The sequence below is a fragment of the Astyanax mexicanus genome, chromosome 16 (assembly GCF_023375975.1).
Source record: "Astyanax mexicanus isolate ESR-SI-001 chromosome 16, AstMex3_surface, whole genome shotgun sequence".
Taxonomy (NCBI): domain Eukaryota; kingdom Metazoa; phylum Chordata; class Actinopteri; order Characiformes; family Acestrorhamphidae; genus Astyanax; species Astyanax mexicanus.
The window spans coordinates 37478754-37497122 of NC_064423.1; the positions used below are offsets into that span (position 1 = coordinate 37478754).

Consider the following 18369-nt stretch of genomic DNA (forward strand, 5'->3'; position numbering starts at 1 on the left):
CTCGTTACAGTAATTAACAGGATAGGTGTTTACCCTGCCACTATATAAACTCTGCAGGAGGGTGTGTACGTGAAAAAAGCAAAAGCCACCAAACAAGAGGGCTCACACACACACACATATATATACACACACACATATGCACATGCACCAAAGCGAAACGGATTTAGCTGGAAGTAAATCAGGTTTACAGAATGACCAGGTTAACACACCATTCCGCAGCTTTGCATACATATTAATGTTCATCATCATTATAGGGAAAAAAATAAAATAAAATAACATGAGGCAGCTTTTAATATCATAATATTTAAATATTTAAGATACAAACAATAAATACTGTCTAAATAAAGCAAACGCTTTATTTAAAGGCCTCAAACAAACATGGGTGCTTTAACTATAAAGCTCACTTTAAGTTTACAATCACCAATAATGTCAACTGATCACTAATAGAGGTGGGCGACAGACAGACAGACACACACACACACACACACACACTTACAATAAGCAGCTCACACACACACACACACACACACACACACACGAACCCAGTCTGACATCAAACAAGCGGAACGGATTTTGCTAAAAGCAATTCAGGTTTACAGAATGACCAGGTTAACACATCATTCCACAGCTTTGCATACATATTAATGCTCATCATCATGGGAAAAAAAAATATAAAAAATAAAACTACAGGATGCAGGACTACAGGCAGCTTTTAATATCTCATTATTTCAATATTTAAGATTCAAACAATAAATACAAATAAATAAAGCAAACAAAGGCCTCAAACAAACATGGGTGCTTTAACTATTGAGCTCACTTTAAGTTTACAATCACCAATAATGTCAACTGATCACTACTAGAGGTGTGCAATAGTTAGAAAGACACACACACACACACTTACAATAAGCAGCTCACACACACACACACACACACACACACACACACACACACACACACACACACGCACACACACACGCACATGCACCCAGTCGGACATCAAACAAGCGGAACGGATTTTGCTGGAAGTAATTCAGGTTTACAGAATGATCAGGTTAACCCATCATTCCGCAGCTTTCCATACATATTAATGCTCATCATCATAATAATATAAAAATAATATAAAAATATTTTAATATTGAAGATACAAACACTAAATACTGTATAAATAAAGCAAATGCAGGCCTCAAACATGAGTGTTTTAACTATAACTATAAAGCTCACTAAAAGCGTACAATCACCAATAATCAACAGATCAACTGATCATTAGATCACTAGTGAGGTGATCACTGAGGTGGGCCATATGGCCCTAAAATAATTGCACAATATTTCTGGTGTATGTTTGTTGATAATGATATATATTTTAGGCGATATGAAAATGAAATGTTGACTTTTTTTTTTTTAAATATAGACTAATATACATACTACAATACACCACAGCAACAAACCAAATTCAGTTCACTTCACTAAAAGCATTCAGTAGAAACAAAAAAAAAAAGAAAAACTATGATATTTATTTTTTATTCCGTTAACAGTAGCTTACTTAAGACTGTATTATAAAAAAATATGTATTACAATGCAAATAAATAATAATGTCACAAAAAGAAAGTGCAGCATATTTAGTCTACGCAAACCAACAATTCAAATTAAATGCAGCAAATATTAAAGCAAATACAAAACAGCAAGACTGCTTTCAATAATATCGCTAATATCACAATATAGATTTTTTTTTATCATTTAAAAAATGGTGGCAACATTATTGTGTACAATACGATATGGCACACCCTTACTGATCACTGATATGCACACACACACCCACATACACACACACACACATATACACACATATACACACATATATACGTCAAATGCACACATACACACACAATCCCAATCCAGAAATCACTTATCAAAGGTAGACTTTTTTTCTTTTCATTTGTCATTTGTCATATTCGGTAGCACCTCACGGGATCTAAATCTAAAGAGAGGGTAGCTTTCAAATAGCCAGCAGCCCACAGCTCAGAACGAATCGGAACAAGCGTTTTTTTTTTTTTTTACAGCAGAAGCAGATGCATAAAAATGCATGTTTGGAAAGGTGGGGGGAAAAACAGGGGAAAAATGTGATGTGTTGTAACGGTTACGTGTGATTTGTGCATTTCAGGGTTTTTTTTTCGCTAAGCGCTGAACGCTGTTCGCTGGCCAAATTTGTGCAAATAAATATAAATATATATATTTTTTTCTCTCAAATAAATAAATAAATAAACGAATAAATACAAAACAGGAAGGGCAAGCCAAGACCGAAGAAAGAAAGAAAGAGAGAGAGAGAGAGAGAGAGAGAGAGAGACAGACTGAAAGCTTGAGAGATCTGCCTTATCTGTTTAGAATTGTAAATGCAGCAGCGTATAGGCGCTGCTGTCCAATTACATATATCTTTCATGTATGAAATCATGCATGGCTCTTTTTTTCCGCCAGGCCAAAGAGGGCTGGCACAAAGGGAGCGACCCCGGCTGCAGCACAAAGTGCATCCCACATGCAGAGCAGGGCCTGGTGCTGGAGCCCAGGGCTACGAGCGCTATTCCATTAGCACTCCCGGACGGAGCGAGGGAGGGAGGGAGGGATGGAGGGAGCAAGTAAAAGAGAGAGGGAAGGAGGGAGGGAGGGTAGAAAGGCAACGGCAAAAGACAAATAGAAGGGAAAGGGGGGGACGAATCGTCCTCCTGACGGGGGCGTCCACTGACCACAACTCCCAGAGTATTATCTCTCTGGCCTTTTGTACGCCTGCATGCCTGCTTCCTTGCATGCTTGCTTGCTTTCTGGTTATTCGATTGATCAGTCAATTGGTCAGTTGGTCGATCAGTCGCTCGCTCTTTTCCATGCATGCTCATCATGCCCTCAATTAGCAGCGATTAGGCCTGTCACAATAACAATTTTTTGCAAATGAAATGATTGCGATAAACGATATTTTTGGCATTTAAAGAGCATTAAATGGCACTACTATACAAAGACTGAACTGCACCCTTTTAAAGATAATAAACTAATAATCCATTCCTGTTCACGCACCTAATTTCGGAACACGAAAAGTTCCCAGCTTGAACCAAAGTAGGGTTTAGTCATAAATAATATATATATGAATATACACATTGCGAAGAGACATGACGTGCAGCCCCGGTCTGTCCCAGCTGGCACTCGTTGGACCAGCATAAAGACCTTGCTTCAGCCCTTACTTGAGAAAAGGGTGGGTAGAAAGCAATGGGGAAAGGCATACTTGCATGCTTGCTTCCTTTTTGGTCAGTCGATTGGTCAGTTTGTCAGTCAGTCGCCGCTCACCCATTTTACGGCGCATGGCTGCTCTTTTCTATTCATGTTGACCATGCCCTCAATTAGCAGTGATTAGCCCTGTCACACTAAAAAATTGTTGCGAACGAAATGATTGAGATAAACGATATTGTTGCCATTTTAAGACCATTAAATGGCACTACTATAATGATAAACATAGTAACATAACAAAGGAATTGCACAATTTTAAAGATAATAAACAAATATCTAATCCATTTCTGTTCACGGACGTAATTTTGGAACACGAAAAGTTCCCAACTTGAACCAAAGTAGGTTTTAGTCATATCTGTCCCAGCTGGCGCCCCGGTCTGTCCCAGCTGGCGCACGTTGGACCAGCATAAAGACTTTGCCTCAGTCTTTACATGATGCTTGGAGATAAGTTGATGGTGAGAGGAAGAGGCTGAGGCAACACTAAAGTTAAGCGAAGTTTGTTTTGGGTGTTAATTTTTTCATTTTTCCTAATAAAGGTACGTTTTGAGTTCATTTACTCCCTGTGTCTACAGTCATTGCCACAGACACATTTTGTAAGTACAAACACAATGGGCGATATCACATGGACGTTTATTAAAATGATTGAGGTCATGTCCATTTAGTGAAGGATAGGTCGATAATATAATTGTTTAAATGTTGTGACAGGCCTAGCAGCGATGCATACTGTTTGAGGTCAATGCTTCTGAATGCTATTGCTATTGTTATTGCATGCTATTTTTTATTTTTTTTGTAGTATCCTATGCTTAAGAAAAAAAGAGAAAGCACAATAAATAATTAAACAAAAACTCAAATACTTGTGAGCTAAAGTGAGCTAAAGCAAAGCCTGGAATCAGTTTGCTTTTTAACTTGTTTATTTATTTATTTGTTACTTGCTTGCCTGCTTTCTCCTTCCCTGGCATTAAAATAAAAATACAAATAAAAAAAATAAATAAAGACGGCGCCCCGCTGCGTACTTATAATTTGCCTTGACCCAAATTTGGGCGAAATTACTTTGAACTTTTCAAACAAAAGGCCCGCCGCTCGCCTCGGATCCCACCTGATACCGAGCCGCTCCTGCGTTCTGCCTGTTTTCCTTTTTTATTCGCCTAATTCCATAAACACCATTTACTTTCAGTCAGGATTACACAGGGTTCGAGCTGGGGGAGGGGTGTTGGTTGCGAAAGCACCCAAAAAAATATAGCATGTCAGCTTATCGTGCATTACAGGGGAACGAGCTAATGTCATGTCGCATATAAAAAGAGAGCTAAAAAAAAAAAGTTGCGTAACTTTGCTTTTATTACTGCACTGTATCACCACCCATGCAGTTATGCAGCAATGCAGCCATGCAGCCGGCAACCTGCTGCTAAACAAGTTCCAAACCAAGAAAAGAAAGCTTAATCTGTGACTGTAAGCATATCTAATGCGTATCTGCATGCGGTCAAGTCTTGAACCTGATTCTGAACCTGATCTTGAACTTGAACCTCATGCCCGTCTATCTCCAATCTCCGTAGACGTCTGTAGACAGATATCAGCAACAGCCAGCAGCTGTGGGATCTCTGAGAGCAGCCCAACACGAGCATCTACTGACCAAACAACCTATTACACCTCCCTAATCCCACAGGGACAGACAGACCGCGGTGCCTGGAAGCCCATTCGCTTTATCTGCAGCCTCGCCAGTGGGCCCAGCACGGAGCCCTGCTGGACCTCAGAAGCCTCAGAGGAACTCGAGGGCTTTGTAGGAGAGCAAGCCAGCAGGGAGCAGAGGTTATTTCGCAGCCTTACCTGATGTGGTTTTTGGTTCGGCTGGTTCGATTCGCCGCCGCTCGGAAGCCCCTCTCTGACCGTGTCCCTCGTTTCAAGTGTCCGTTTGAAGCCAGGCGCCGGAAAAGGTCACAACCCTCGCGGTGGCAGTTGGTTGGTTGGTTGTTTGGTCGGTGGGTGTTTGGGTGTTTTTTTTTTTTGGTAAAGAAGGCCAGCCGAGGCTATCACGTCTCCTCTGGTTAAAGCTTTCGTGTTTGTTTTTTTATTTTTATTATTTTGGTATGTTCAGAATTCAGAATAAGACTGAAGTATAAGAAGATAAAGCTTTCAGATCCAGTGCCTGGGCACTAAAAGGAAGTCCCTTTGGCGAAGGGCTTCCAATGATGCAGCCCTAGAATTCCAGGTATTTCCCGGGCTTGTCAAAGCTATGAAGCCCTGTAGCGGGGTTTGGTTTGGTTTGGTTTGGTTCGGAGCATCCACAGTAGGTAGAGATGTTCAAAGCGAGGCCATTTTCTCAAAGTGATAGCGCCACCTATGGGAAAAGATACAAAAAAGAGAGAGAAACATACAATATATTAGAAAAGATTGAAATTTTTCCATTATTATTCAATAAAACAACATGCGAGAGCAAAAAAAAAAAGGGGGTCAGCAAGTACAACTTGAGCTGAGCTGAGACGAGTTAAAGAGTTAAAGCCTAAGAAGTTAGTTATGTGTTATAAGTGAGTGCAGGTTTTTTGGGTATTGCGTTCTGGTTCCCCTCGAGACTCGGCGGCGCAAAAGCAGAGTAAATCTCTTACAGGAGGAAGGAGGAGGAGGAGGAGGAAGAAAAAAGGAGGCATGACACAATATGGCTTCTATCAGGCCTTTTATGCCTTTTTTATTTTTTGAATCCTCTAATAAGAGAGCTGTCCTGGCGATGCCGAAATTAATAAAATTAATGGACATTATTTTCTATTACAGCTGCAGGACATATGCTTATCTGCTTATATTTTTATGTTTTTATTATATCTTTGCATCAAAAGCAACAAATGCATTGATCTAAAGAGTTATTCTCCTTCGCTCTTCTTCTGTATGTGTGTGTGCCACTGTAAGCTCTCTTCAGCAAATAAACAAAAAGAAATAAATTAATAAATATATATATATATAAATAGATAAATAATGACAACATTTCTGAAAAAAACTTAATTTCCTCCATAACCAGAACAAGAGATATCCCTGTAATAACAGCACGTACTTCTGCCGACGACGTTCTGCCGAACATCTCACGGAGCTGACAACAAAGTCAACTAAGACAATACATATTTATTTGCATGTCAGTTCCAGCACTGTGAAAGAAGAAATAAAATAAAAGAGAAAGAGAAAAGGAAGGGAAGGGTGAGTGAGGGAGGGGTATCGCGCTGGTGGTAAAGCGAGCTGCGATGCCACAGGGGGCTGCAGCAGAAAGCTGAGTAAATGTGTCTGTCACAGGCTGCGGCTCTGTCAGCTATTGCCTGCGCTCCAGTTGGGGGAATACAGGACAGAGCAGAGCCGGAGACTGTGATTTCTGAACGCTCCCCCCGGAGCCCCCTCTATTTGGCAACATTTTTACGATTATTTTTACCTCTGTGGTTAGAACACAGTTAAAGACGGTGTTTAATTGTTCCCAAGAGCTCTTATTAAGTTGCTGATGAGGAGCTCCAGGGAGAAGCACTTAAAACTAGCTACAAAAACAAGCAGCCCAAGCAGGCAGGCAGGCAGGCAAAGCAGCAGGAAGGCAGGCAGGCAAAGCGGGAGGCAGGCAGGCAGGCAGGCGAGACAGTGTGCCGTGGCAGGAGGACGGAGAAAGAAAAGAACGAAAAAAAAAGACTAAAAGAAGGAGGGTTTTCCCTGCAGAAAAGCCAGCCTGCTGGGGCCAGAGCTGCGGACAGAACCGAGGCCTGAGATCCATCACCAGCACCTATAGTAGCCGCGAGTGGTGCAGGGCAGGCAGGGGCGTCGCAAAGTCTGCGCTATGCTTTTATGCACAAAAGGCCAATTAATGCAGACCTTCTGTCACTAACAAAACCATGGCCTTTCTTTCTTTATTGTGTATAATAAAAGTGCTTAAACTTCACTGAAGTGAAGTTTGAAATGCACATAATTACAATGTCATTACAGATAATATAATAGTAATAATAAATACAGCCGCAAGCGGCAATCTGAGGGTTCAAGCACATTCAAACTAGCACGATGAGGCATTCTGCAGTTTAGGCAGTCTAGGCCTATAAAGTGGAAAATATGTAAAGTTAACATTGTAACAGAATCTAAGTCAGAATGTTGTCCTTTGTCCACATTTTATGATTGTTCTGCTCAGATTGACCTTTTGACCTTTGTACAATAAGCTGTAGTTTTTGAATGAATTCAGAAAAAGTCAAAATAACAAAAAATGAGTCCCATTTCAGACAAAACACATCTTTTTTTTCACTCTTCCCCACAATTTTTGTCTGCTATTTTGCTTATATTATCATCATCAAAACCATCAAAACCAGCACAACATGACACGCTAACAGCTTCTTTCACAGAGCTATAGCATCCTTAACTACTCCAACCCTCACTTACTGAACTGTACTGACTGCATTTACAATTCGCTCAATTGTAATGTAATGTAACTTTCTTCTGCAACTTTCTTTAAACAATATATAACATAAACCTACCTCAGGAATGTCTGGATACAATAATATTCATATGCGTACAGTACTGATTTAATTTTATTTCAGTTTATATATCGCTTAGCTTCTATTGCTTTTCAGTGCCCATTATTCCTTTAGTACGTTTAACCATATTCTTATTCTATTTATTATTTATAGTACCTTTTTTTTAGTGTAATGTTTGTCAATAGTCTGTGTAACTGTTACATGTCATACTTGTGTTGCTCTCACCAAGACAAATGCTCAATATGCTCAATTCTAAACCAGTTTAATCCTGGTAATATTAATATTATTCAGTATAGCATTCAGTTATGAGATACATGTGGTATATACAATTAAACTTAAATAAATATGTAAAAAAAGAGAAAGAAAAAAGATACAAAGTACATAATTGCATTGTTTTTCATGATTTAGTATTAAACCATTCGACACAAATAGATTAAATGTAGAATGTATTACAGTATGTGGTCATAATTTAACTTTTTAATAGTTATATATGCTCTAAAGTGTAATAAAAAACGTTTAAAAATAAAGTCTCTCAATATGCTCAATTCTAAACCAGTTTAAATCTGGATTTTGGGACAAATTAAAGCAGAAAACTAAAAAATGATATCTACCAATACCTAGCACACACACACACTATATACACTTTATACACTCATACAGGAATACACACTCTTCTACAGGGCTTCCTGCGACCCTGCCCAGGAGACGTCAGGACACGGCGGCACGCTGGGCCCTGTGCAGAGCATGGAGAGGCTGAGGTCCGGATCAATAGCTCAGTCTGCAGCTCGGCGGGGCCGCGGGCCATCCCTGACCTGTGTTATTGATCAGCTGCGCCATGCCTGCCAATAGCAATGTGCTGGATGTGACACAGGGGCTGCGAGCAGGCAGTAGGCTGAGAGGGGAAGTGTGTGTGTGTGTGTGTGTGTTGTGGGGGGGGGGGGGGGGGGGTAATGTGTATCGCCGGTAGCAGCCCCACAGCACAGCGCAGATAAAAGTCAATTCCACTTAACCAAATCACTGACAACTAAATAGTTAGCGGACGGAGGAATGTGCAGGGGTCTCAGGTGGTGGCGGCTGGTGGGGGTTCCCTAGGCCTCTACTGACCTGTACAGGAAAAGCCCTCAGTGTGTGAAGGTATGTGTCTGAAGGAAGCTACATATAGAGGTGAGTCTCAAAAAAATTGAATAGAATTGAAAAGTTAATTTATTACAGTAATTTAGTTTAAGATGCATTACACACAGAGTGATCTACAGTATTTTAAGCGTTTATTTATTTTATTATTGATGATGATTATGGCTTACAGCCAATGAAAACCCAAAATGAGTGTCTCAGAAAATTGTGATATTAAATAAAACCAATTGGTACTTTCGGCAGTGTGAGCAGTGTGCCAAATCCTGCTGGAAAATGAAATCCTCATCTCTGTAAATGGAGAAACTTCACTGAAAACTCACCCTTATAACTCGTACTTCAGTAGAGTGGCTTTACTGCTCCTTAATACCTGACTGGTAGAATTTAAACATAAGGAGCACCAGATTTTAAGGTGCACTGTCAATTTTTTGGGGGGAAAATTAAAGGATTTTAAGTGCACCTTAAAGTGCAGAAAATACAGTATAATACACAGTGAAAACCATTGTTTTCTAATACATACTTTACTACCAAGCCCTGGTGACACCTCACACCATCACACTTATATGTACAGGGGTTGGACAATGAAACTGAAACACCTGTCATTTTACTGTGGGAGGTTTTATGGCTAAATTGGAGCAGCATGGTGGTCAATCTTCATTAATTGCACATTGAGTTCAAAAGAGGACAAATTGTTGGCGCACGTCTTGCTGGAGCATCTGTGACCAAGACAGCAAGTCTTTGTGATGCATCAAGAGCCACGGTATCCAGGGTAATGTCAGCATACCACCAAGAAGGACCAACCACATCCAACAGGATTAACTGTGGACACTGTAAGAAGAAGCTGTCTGAAAGTGATGTTCGGGTGCTAACCCAGATTGTATCCAAAACTCTCCTGTTTCCATCGGAACTGTCCGTCGTCACAACAAATTATTGTGGTCTAAAACCAGGTGTTTTAGTTTCATTGTCCAACCCTTGTATCTGCTGGTCAACGTCTACGAACGTCACTGGTCTCCAGTGGCTCTCCGTGATCCATCTTCCTGAAGGTCATTATCAGTCCATACTGGAGTATTTTACATGTCACTTTACTGCTCCCCTGCCTGCTCATTGCCATTCTGCAGCCGATGACCTGCCTCTCCATTCACCACCTATCTATGGCACCATATCTCTCCCTGTAATTGCTGAGTGACAGAAAAGCAATAGTGACCACTTCATTACGATACAAGCCCACTGACCACCAGCCCACCAGTCCAACAGCCAGCCCCGCCCTCTCCAGCCTCTCCGGCCAGACTGACCCATACAGCCCAGGTCAGGGAGGGTCAATCAGCCGGAATTTATCAGTCAGAAGAGGACTGGCTCCTTCCTGGTCATCGTACAGCGGGGTCGGCGACCTTGGCGGACCACTTACATCAGGTATTGATCGTGCTCGTCTACCTCTGTTACAGCTAGACTAATCTCACAAAAGCACAGTTTCCAGGACTTGGAGGACAGAAAAGCGACAGTGCAGGAGTAACTGGGGTTTAGAGAACTGAAGGCGTGAGAAAAATCACTGAAATGAAAGTCTTACCCTAGTGAAAAAACAGTAGATTAAAGTATACTTAGCATTATTATATATACCACTATGTAAGTGTCCTTGTAGCCACATTATTATTAATCAGTATATTTAAAGAGTGCTAAAATGGAACAACCTTTTTTTTATACTTATTATACTTTAACGACAGTATAAAATAGTACAAAAGTCTTACTTAAATTGTACTTAAAGTGTACTTAACTGTACTAAAATGAAACTATTTTAAATATACTTAAGTAACATTTTTTTTTCTTACTTAAAGGAGATTTTTGTTGTAAAAGGAACTTTTGGTGTAGTAAAACATGATAAAAAGTATTTACCTCTGTCCATTATGGTTGCGCTCGAAGCTGAAGCTAGCGTTATAGGATGTAAACAGTGGTTTTTAATAAGCTTCTTGTGCACTTTTTAAGTTATTAATGCCTCGTTTTAAAGGCCAGGGCTCTGTGGATTCTAGCAAGGATGTGTGTGAAGCTACTTTGAGCTGGATATCAGTGGAAAAAGCGATTTATTAGGGGCAATTATGCCCCGTGTCACCCAGTCTGAAGGGTGTTTGGACAAACGGAGGTGTGCTAATCAGCTATTCATCAAAGGTAAATAATCATGTTTTTATCATGTTTTACTACACTAAAACCAAAAGCCCATTTTACACCGGAGTTCTCCTTTAAATATGCAAAAAACATGAATGAATGAATCTTGTTTTCAAGTATTTCTTAAGTATTTCTTAATTACCGTATAAAAATAGCACAAAAGTCTTACTTACATTGTGCCAAGTGTACTTAACTGTACTAAAATTAAACTATTTTAAATATACTTAAGTAACATTTAATTTTTTTGAACTTAAAGGAGAACTCCGGTGTAAAATGGACTTTTGGTGTAGTAAAACATGATAAAAAGTATTTACCTTTGACCTCCGTCCATTATGGTTGCGCTCGGAGCTGAAGCTAGCGTTATGGGATGTAAATAAACAGTGTTTTTTAATAAGCTTCTTATGTACTGTTTAAGTTATTAATGCCTCGTTTTTTTATAATGCAGGGCTCTCCGGATTCTAGCAAGGATGTGTGCGGAGCTACTTTGAGCTGGATATCAGTGGAAAAAGCGATTTATTAGCGGAAATTATGCCCCGTGTCACCCAGTCTGAAGGGTGTTTGGACAAACGGAGGTGTGCTATTCAGCTATTCATTAAATGTAAGTAATCATGTTTTTATCATGTTTTACTACACTAAAACCAAAAGCCCATTTTACACCGGAGTTCTCCTTTAAATATGCAAAAAAAATGAATGAATTAATATTGTATTCAAGTATTTTTTGTAAAAAAAAAAAAAAAAAAAATCACAGAATTTTAGTTTTTCTTTCATTTTTTTTAAGACAATCATGTCATTCTAAGCCCTGTGTGTATATGTGTCTTTGTGTATATGTGTGTGTGTGTGTATAGGTGAGTGTGTGTGTCAGCATTCCTCCCTGAGAAACCAGTCGAGTTTAAACAGGAGGAACGGAAGTGATCAATATTTGTACAAATCAGTATTAGTTACTCGGCGGGTCCCACAGGGTTAATCCATACGCAGAATCAAGTAGCTGTCAGTCTGTGTGTCAACTCTGCAGCAGCCTGGGACATATGGCAGGGCGGAGTACTTTTAAGTGTGTGTGTGTCAGACAGTGTTAAGGGGGTGTGTGTTAGTGCACATCTCCGCTGTGTAACTTAGTGTAGCGCTACGGTGGTGCCAGATGCTCGTCAGATCTGCTCCTCGCTTACGTTAAACGACAATAAGGAGGGAAGAGCAGCCATCTCAACCATCTCCAGCTTCCCACCCCCTCGCCGTGCCCACCAGCCCCCTCGCTTTATTGCGCTTTGTTCCTTTTAATCAAAAAAGTGACGCGCAAAGATAACCCGGTTTTAAAAACCCCGGATAAACATCAGCGATTGTGTCTTTAAATAATAAATGATCCCCCGGCTTCATACAGACACGCGTATAACCGGGGAAATAATTGAAGACAACAATGTCCTATAAGAGACCCACTTTAGAGCTGCTGATTCAGAAAACTTTCCGACTTCAAACGCTCCGTCATAAAGTATGGATAATCCCTTAAAGAAAGGCATGCGTCTGTTTACAATCTCCTTCTAATTAAGGCGGTGGAATACAGGCTACCTTTGTTCAAATTGATGCGTTGGTTAGAGTTTGGGAGGAAAGAAAGAAAAAAAAAAAAGGGAAAAAGGGAAAAAGTGTACCGCCGGCAAATTAGGGGGTAAACAATACAAAACGAAGCAAACAAAAAGCATTCTAATACGATCTACAGCCTCTGAATAAATATTGCAGCATCTGTCTACATCTGACACACTTCCAGAGCGAAACAAAAGGCTTTCACAAAATAACAAATTAACCAGGCTCGGTTTTTAGACGGTAACCCAGATGACCCTCCGAAAAAAAAATTAATAAAAATAAAATAAAAAAAGAGGCGCACAAGGAGATTTCAGGCTGGGAATCACACGGCCGCCATGTCCTCAATTTGTCTTGACTTCTTCTAGAAAAAAAAAAAAAAGGAGAAAAAAATAAAGCCAAAAAAAAAGAAAAAAAAAAAAAGCCGGGCACTTCTTCTGCTTTGTTGTTTGTCGACTTAAACCGGTTATGGAACAAATCAATCAGAGCAACAAACATGAAAAACAGCCCAAAAATAAGCCGCAGGGGGAAAATGGGACACAATTAAGTTTGGACACGTCCCTTATGATGTTCGCTTGAAAGGGCACGTCACATGCCAGTTGCTGGATATCAACAGCGGTTTAAAGAGCCATCTGCAAAGCAGCCGCGCCGGCGCTTATTTGGATGCCACTGACTGAGCTGATAGCGGGGGGAAGGCTGTTAAAACACTTAAAGAAAATCTAAGACCATCGCTGACATTCAAGAAAGAGAAGAGAGGCGCTGAACGCGAGGTACTGAACACAGAGCCTGACGGAGCAAATTTACCGCATTGTTCATAATTGTAATAATGCTGCGGAGCTCAGGACCAAAATTAGAGGGATTTCGAACTATGACTCACTTTGATACACACTCGGCCTGACCTGGGTACAGCTTATTAATCCCCGCCAAAGCCTTTTAAAAATCACATTTTTATTTCAAACATTCTAACAATACTTCTTGATTGTGCTCAAAGGATAATGAAAGCTTACGGCCAGTCAAAAAAAAAAAAATTAAGAAGCGAGATTATATTTCAGAGCGCCGTGAAACGCTAAAACACAGGCCTGCGTCTGTACGGAGGAGATTTGAGGATTAAAGTAAGCTGACCTTTCGTATTTAGCTGCGCCACGCGTAACAGATAAATAAACGTAACTGGCTCGGATCATATTAGACCTTATCAGTGGCCCGGGGACCTCTGTCTTCGTCTCGAGGAGAAAACAGGCCCGACCCCCTGCTGCTGCTGCTGCTGCTCATATGCTGGATTAGCGGGAGATGATGTGAGAGATGCTAGCTCACTCAGTGCATGTATGTCTGAATGTATGTGTGTATGTGTTGAGCACGGGACAGGCGTAGATAAATATATACATATATATATATATAGGCCTCAGCCCTGATTGACAGGTTATCTTTACATTAAAGCAGAAGAAAAGGACTCGAAAGCTTTCTTAATACCTTAATCCAGGCTATTTGGAGGCCCTGGACCACATGCTGTCCAACAACACAGGCCTATTAGTATTACAGTATTAGTGTTTATAATGATCTCATGAGCAGATTATAGCACTGTTGTGACCTTTTACAGTACTTTTTGTACTGGTATACAGGTGCACATTATAGCTGCATATGTTAAATATTGCAAAAGGTGTATTCATAATGTGATATATAGATCTATAATTCTCCATGAACATACTATAGACATAAACACATTATAATGCATTCATAAATCAGTATAAACATGATTACACATGTTTGTAAAAATGTGTTGCCCTTTATAGAAATGCTTATTGTGCATTATTATGAGTTGCGATTGTAATGCATTATAAGCTGTGCTTATAATATATGTGTTAAAATAGTATATAAATATATATATATAAATATATCATTAACAATTCAGTCCCACAATAAAAGTCTGCTACTTTTACTACAAAAAGACCTGTTATAATACATTATAAGCAACTATAATACATATTATATGGAAGACAAATATAATTCAGGAGAGGTTTAAAATATTTAGAGCATTATGCAGGATGTGTTTATAAGTTGGGCATCTTTTTTAGTTATAAAGCTGGGACTGAGTTTCTTGGTATTGACTTGTTTATAACATGTTATAAACACATCTTAAGATGTATTATGACCACAAATCATCATAATGCATCATAAACATGGTTTAAATGGGTTATACGTTTTTATAAATATGCATAATCATGTTTATAACGCCTTATGAATGCATAATAATGTGTTACGGGTATGTTTTTATAGAGTCTTATAGAGATGACATTAATAGAAAGTGTTAGCATAATAATAAAATAATAAATGCCTTATAAGGTGTTATGCATATATTTACAGGGTCTAATAGACACAACATTAATAGAAAGTGTTAGCAAGATGTTTTCTATTAACTTATTTATTATCTGTTTATAACTACTTATGATAAAGCTTAGTCACAAATAGAATTAATGAATTAATATAATGCATGCTTTATAATGTACCTCATAAATGCACATACCCAACTGTCATAACTACTCACGATCAATTGTGCAGGCTTTATCAGATATTATAAGGTATTATATATATATATGCATTTTAAATACAGGATTTTAGGCTTATGCCATTCCTTACCACATTATTGTTTATAATGTTCTTATGAACTGGCATATAAACTGGCATGAACACAGCAGCTACTTGTATAACTATAGTGCTTACAAGCAATTCTACAGGCTTGGCTTACATATCCCCTGTAATGCATTATAAAAATGCATTTATAATACATTATAATTACAGGACTCATTACAGGAATTACAGGAAGTGTTACATCTCAATGACTAAGCAGCAGAATTCCGACCCAGCCCACCTCTCACATCCGTGCCAAAGCAGCGAGAAGCCGTACATCATCCTACCCATCAAAGCATGGCACCACAGACACCCGTCTACCTGTCATTACCTCTGCCTACGCAGCGTCTCCTCTCCAGCACTACAAACCAGCCTTCAGTGCCGTGCTGACACATCGCAGGCCTGCCAGCTTCTCACCAACCCAGCAGCCCTGCCCCTGCCAACTCCGCACCACCCTGTGAAACGGCCACTGCTGGGGCAGGGCAGTCAGGTCCGGAGCATGCGCCCGCCGCATGTGCCCAAACTTCAGAGGCCGCGGCAATCTCCCACGGAGCCTACACAGCGAACGCAGCGGCGAACGATCCCAACATCGCCCAGAAACATCTCGCAGCTACAAGACAATTCCACAGCGCCGTTATACGATACCGTATTATTAGTAGCCAACGACTGCGGCTCTCGCTTTGAAGTGGGAAGGCAGCATTTAGCCCTGTAACTTACCCCTTATAAAGTGCGGAGAGTTATTTTTACAGCCTCTATTATTGCCTATTGTAAATATTCAAATCCGCAAATAAAACCTCCAGCTTAGCGAAGGGAATCTGCGGAAAACTGCGAAAAACAACGTCAGCCTCCTCAACCTCAACTAGCCTGTTTTTTTAATACCAAATCAGGCGAAATCATTACGAACGTTAAAAGCAAAACAAAAAAAACTTGTAAAAAAAACTGTCCTGGGTTGAGGATTAAAGGGCAAATTTTTTTTCTTGTTGTTGTTCATTCGTTTTGTTGTTCGTTTGTTTTTTTTGTCTGCATGCTTTCTCTGCTCTTTCTGTGTTTGGAATTAATATTTTGGTGGGCTTTGGTGGGCTTGGGTATTAATCTGGCACCAGAGGCTTGGTGGATGCGGGATTAGTGCGCTATTGTCCCCCTCGGTAGGCTCGTAAGCTCACATACATAGATGACATACTCACATACTCATCTACAGTGTAGACACTGCACAGTTCATACTGTACTAGATATTTACAGGGATTGAACAATGAAACTGGAACAGTTCTGGTGGAAACAGGAGAGTTGAGGTGCACATTGAATTCTGCGTGATTTGTTCAGCCGTGGTTTTATGTTTTTTGGATACAATCGGGGTTAGCACCCGAACATCCCTTTCAGACAGCTTCCTCTTACAGCGTCCACAGTTAATCCTGTTGGATGTGGTTGGTCCTTCTTGGTGGTATGCTGACGTTACCCTGGATACCGTGGCTCTTGATGCATCACAAAGACTTGCTGTCTTGCTGTCTTGGTCACAGATGCTCCAGCAAGGCGTGCACCAACAATTTGTCCTCTTTTGAACTCTGGTATGTCACCAGTAATAATGTTGTGTGCATTGCAATATTTTGATTGGCCACCAGGCTGCTCCAATTTAGCCATGAAACCTCCCACACTAAAATGATGACAGGTGTTTCAGTTTCATTGTCCAACCCCTGTACATACTGTGTCTACAGATATAAGATATAAAATAGATATAATAATCCAGACCTTGAGCAAATCTTTGGTTTTAGAAGGCTCTCAATGGTTCTTCTTGTTTCTTCTCTCTCTCTCTCTCTCTCTCTCTCTCTGTTTTCACTGTTTTAGTCTCTCTATCTCTATCTAGTCTAGTCCTCACTCTATCACCCTCTCTCACTTGTGGAAGGAAGGGGAAAGGGGAGGTAGGGAAGAAGAGGAGGGGTGTTAGAAAACTTTCCATGGTAGATTTGCACGCCAATTGTGCCCTTAAACCGTGTCTCTTTCCCGAGCTTATACTGCACATTTTCCAGAGTTTATCAAAGAACACAATGGGGTTATGCTTGAACCATTCTTCTGCAGGCTAGAGCGAGTCATTTAAATGCACTAGTACTACTACCGAGGCGAGCCGGAGCGCCGCCGTCTCGCTGCCGAACAGAGCGCAATGAAAACGACGTTACAAAAAAAAAAAGGCGCCGCCGCGTTGCTGTGTTGACCTTTCCTGTTCCCATAGTCTACAAACAGCTGTGAAGCGCCTTCCTCTGGGCTCTTTGTACATCACACACTGGGGTTGGGGCTGGTGCCGGGGCTGGTGCCGGGGCTGGCGCGCTACGCTGTCTCAATAAGACGCTCTTCTCCATCTTGCTCTCGCTATTTTTTTTCTTTTTATTTCGATGTTTTTCCTCCCCACTCTCTTCCAGCACACACAGAGAAAATCACACTCAAACAAACACACTCACTCATTCGACTCCACACACGAGCAAGCGAGCGAGCGAGCACGCAGCGCCGGCATAAATACACACGCAAAACACACACGACATTCTGTCAGACAAGAAATACACAAGAAAACACTCCACAACCAGAAGATGTTTTTTTTATTTCTGCTTCCTGGTCTTTTCTCCACCTTTTCGTATCCACACAGCGCAAACCCTTCCCCAAAAACACTCCCTCCTACACAGACAAAAAGCTAAAAGAGCTAAAAGAGCTAAAACAGCTAAAAAAGCTAAAAAAAAAAAGCTCCCCGACATCCCACCCCCCACACACACACGTACAGCGCGTGAGGATGTATAGTGCATACAGTGACATGTAATGGATGGTACCGGTGCGGAAAAACCTTTAGGTTTAATCAAGTGTGCTGCGGTGAATTCGAATGAATTCGTGCAATGGATGAACGGGCGAACGGATGAAAGACGTTTTTCTTTTTACTCTTACAGCTTTTGCATGTATTTCTATCTCTATTTTTTATTATTTATTTTAATACATGTCAAGCAAATATGCACAATTTCAATGTATTTTTTATTTTTCCCTTTTTTTTATATAAAATCTTTAGATTTTCCTCCTGTTTTCTGTACATTGTAAATCTGAACAGTTTGATAGAGGTCTCTATGTGACACTGATTATAGGTGTGTACAGTATTTTAGTGATAAACGTATTTAAGCAATATCACAAATCAATA

General features: G+C 40.3%; 1 protein-coding gene across 3 annotated transcripts in view; it reads right to left on the reverse strand.

The window, feature by feature from the left end:
* The window catches only part of zfhx3b (zinc finger homeobox 3b), a 547203-nt gene that overhangs the window by 290173 nt on the left and 238661 nt on the right, over window positions 1-18369 (reverse strand). For all 3 annotated transcript variants that reach the window (XM_022670083.2, XM_022670080.2, XM_049465835.1), the window contains exon 4: window positions 5086-5596. The gene's annotated coding sequence lies outside the window, so the exon portion shown is untranslated. The remainder of the gene's footprint in view (window positions 1-5085; window positions 5597-18369) is intronic.